Source organism: Gadus morhua, chromosome 5 (genome assembly GCF_902167405.1).
Source record: "Gadus morhua chromosome 5, gadMor3.0, whole genome shotgun sequence".
NCBI classification, from domain to species: Eukaryota; Metazoa; Chordata; class Actinopteri; order Gadiformes; family Gadidae; genus Gadus; species Gadus morhua.
The window spans coordinates 5,330,908-5,334,782 of record NC_044052.1 but is presented as its reverse complement, the minus strand read 5'-3'; positions in this window follow the sequence as shown (position 1 = coordinate 5,334,782).

Below are 3,875 nucleotides of genomic sequence, written 5' to 3'. Positions count from 1 at the left end.
TTTCTTGTTTACTGTAAAAGTATACCAGTATTTGTAATATTGGAGAATGCCTGGGCATTTTAAGAAAAAAAGAAAGAAAAAAAAACAAGAAAAAAAATAGTTTTTCTATTTTTTATTTTGCAGTCCGATTTAAATTGTGGGTCTCTTAAAATGTTTTTGTCACTGTAAACTGTAAAAGTCTTAAGTTTTAGTAACTTTTATTCTGCCTTGGGTGTAATGAAATAAAAATAAATAAATGAATAAAAACAAAAGAAAAATGACTAACACATTTGATGTTGGGCTGGGAGGGGTGCAAAGGGAGGGGGAGAGAAAGGGGGGCGTAGAGGGAGAGGGGGCGATGTCACCCCCCCTCCCCACCCCCCACCCCACTCCTCTCCCCCATTAGAAAAGAACATAGTCAGAATTCAGACTTGTACTGGAATAGATTGTTCTTGGTTGATGGTTTGAAATCCCTGCTTAAGAGACAAACTCTTTTTTACAGAGGAGCTTGATTTGCTAGTACTGAATGGAGGGTGGGGGTGGCGGGGGGTATACTTGTATGTGAATAGGGATTCATCCTAGCAACCCCTAATTCCACTGATAATGTTCGTGTGATAGTCTGCCACAATGCGACACAGATAAAAACACAGCCTTACGGTGTTAGTGTTTCGAAATACTCATCATTGTACAAAAAAAAACAGCCAAAATGCAAGGCGACAGGATTACGCAAATTGGCGATTTGTAGAGAATTTGTTTTCTTGGCTGTAAATAGTTTTCTATGATAACTGTCTATTTTTATTTGTTGTTGCTGTTGTTTTTGTTTCGGTTGCACGGGCTCCGGTGACAGCGGTGTTCCCGAGCGGTTGGAGGCATCTACATTCTCATAATGACCTATGACCCTTTGGCGGGACGATCAGAATTCTTCATCGTTTTTTATTTTTTCTAGTCACACACCCACCTCCCTCCCAAAGTAATGTATGTCAGACGAAGGACAGAGCACAAACACGGGCTGTCAGGCTCTCTCCATCACTGGCCAGTGGGTGTCATTTTTGTCACTTACCGCTGTCCCGGTTGCAAACATCTTTTGACAAATAAGACAAGAGACAGGCAAAGAGCTCGATAGAGAACAGGGGGAAGAGAGAGAGAGAGAGAGAGAGAGAGAGAGAGAGAGAGAAAGAGAGGGGAGGAGGGTTGTAACAGATTGAATCAGCAATGTCACACACAAACGCACACACACAAACACACAAACACCGACACACTGGACTATCCCACGACTCTGTCTTTTCTCTTTTTATGGAGTACCCTTCACGTTGTCAAAGCTTCAAAGGAAGAGCGTTAGCATTGGCGCTCCATCTGCAGCGTGGCTGTACACCTCACATCAACACTTCCAAGATGGTTCCAGTTATTCATGTCCCAATGGAAGGACGACCCCCCCGAAACCCCCCCCCCCCGCCACCCCCTTCACAAGGAAAAAGTCTGTTCCGGCAAGTTCTCGGATCGAATCGACAAGAACAACATTCCATATTGCTTTTCTTTTTTTCACTCTATTTGTATTGCGTAAACCTATACAGGGTTGGGATTGAGGTGGGAGAACATTTGTAAAATAAGATGATTCAATGTCAATATGTCCAAAATGATCATGTATACGGATGAAACACGGACAATGGGTTACGAGTTCCATGGAGGGACAGGGTTTTGGTTCTGTTTCTGTTTGTTTAGAGTAGGGATGTGATGCTGTTTGTGATGTCACTTTCTATAAATATGTGAACTGACTCTCTCATAGACCGCGGCTTGTGTTGTCTATGATGTCACTGGCCCCCTGCCAACACCATTGGTTGGAAACAGTAAACATAACGTTCAGACATTCTACCGGTTTACCTCTCCTTCTTTCGAAACACACGGACCGACATTAAAACCAGATCAACTCGGAGTGGATTTAATAAAGCCAGGTGAATAGAGATGTGATGGATCGTGAAGCAATTGACAAGGCACCTTTAAAAGTTTTCTCTCTAGAATGTTCCAGAAGTGAAGGAACGTTTTTTGCCTTCTATTGTTGATTTAAATAGCACACATGAATATATTCATGCCTCGCCGTTTATGAGAAAAAAATCACTACAGCAAATCTTATTTTGTGACAATAATGCCTTCATACCAACATGCACACGCAAACACGAACCGCAGACACACACACACACACACACACACACACACACACACACACACACACACACACACACACACACACACACACACACACACACACACACACACACACACACACACACACACAATTTTGCCACAGCAGCCCAGCCTCCCTTCATTGAATGCATGCAGGTCTTGTTGAACGAGCCACTTGAACACACGTCAAGGCCGCTTGTTGTTGGTGGTGAACCGTGCGGGGAGGGGAGCGCGTAACTCAACGCTTCAAAATAAGACGCAATGAGACAGGGGACAGGAGCACGAAGGCTCACTGCATCCGGCCCGTCGTAAAGACCAAGGCAAACTGAGGGGTTCATGTTGAATTTTCGCTGGAATCCAAACCCCACGAAAATCATTAATAAATGAAAAATGGAGCGGGGTTTCAGGACCTCAACTTTGTGCATAATACAATTAAAAGCAAATTGATAGCAATCACTCGTATTAATCGATGAACTCTGAGACCATTTGAATATTTTGATAATGGAATAAAAAAAGAAAGAAGCCCAACAGGGAGAAGAGGGGAGGCAAATCAATACAATGAAATGGGGTCATTAACTATGTACTAGTCACCCACATCAACGTTCACCCACACCCCCACGCTCTGCATTTTGATTTAATTTCCCTCCGTTTCTACAGCAGTGGTACACAAACAGACACACACATACACACACACACACACACACACACACACACAGACACACACACACACACACACACACACACACACACACACACACACACACACACACACACACACACACACACACACACACACACACACACACACACACACACACAATCTCTCACAATTATTAGAGAGAAGATTGAGATCGAGCGAGAGGGACAGAAAAAGAGACATAGCTGAAGAGACATAGATGGGGGAAGAGAGAGGGAGAGAGGAGGACAGAGAGAGAGAGAGAGAGAGAGAGAGAGAGAGAGAGAGAGAGAGAGAGAGAGAGGGAGGGAGAGAGAGAGAGAGAGAGAGAGAGAGAGAGAGAGAGAGAGAGAGAGAGAGAGAGAGAGAGAGAGAGAGGGAGAGAGAGAGAGGGAGAGAGAGAGGGGGGGGGGGGGTTGGGGGGAGAGAGGCAGAAAGAGAGATAGTAGCTGGGCGTGAGTTTTTGATTTGGCTTTAGTTTCAAGGCAAATGGGTAATTAAGCCTATCCCTTGCTGGCCTGTACTTTGAAGTACCCTACGGGGGAGAAAGAGGAGGGGATTATCCCCCCCAATGAAGAGAAATACAGAGAGGGAGAGAGTGGGAGAGGGAGAGAGAGGGAGAGGCCAAAGGGAACAGAAGCAATAAGACAGAAGGAGGAGCTGGGAGGAACGGGAGGATGAGGGTGAGGTCTAAAGACAGACGGGTCGCAGTGAAGCTTAGGAAAACACACCCGAGGTGATGAATACAGACCGTGGAATGTGAAATGATACATCATTTTCTGTGCGGCACGTGCATGTGTGTGTGTGTGGGTGTCGAACAAAATGGGCCAATGCAACAATCTCAATGGCCACTGTATTTTTAAACGTCTGAGATATTGGAAGATACGAACGAACATAAGGAGACAATCTAGAGAACATAATGATGACATCCGTCCCTTTTATTGTGTTTACTGTATTCCTTGCCTAAGTTACATACGCCTATATTCCATTAACGGCCGCATACATCTGTTTAGATGGCCAGAGTCCATTCACGGCGAATAAA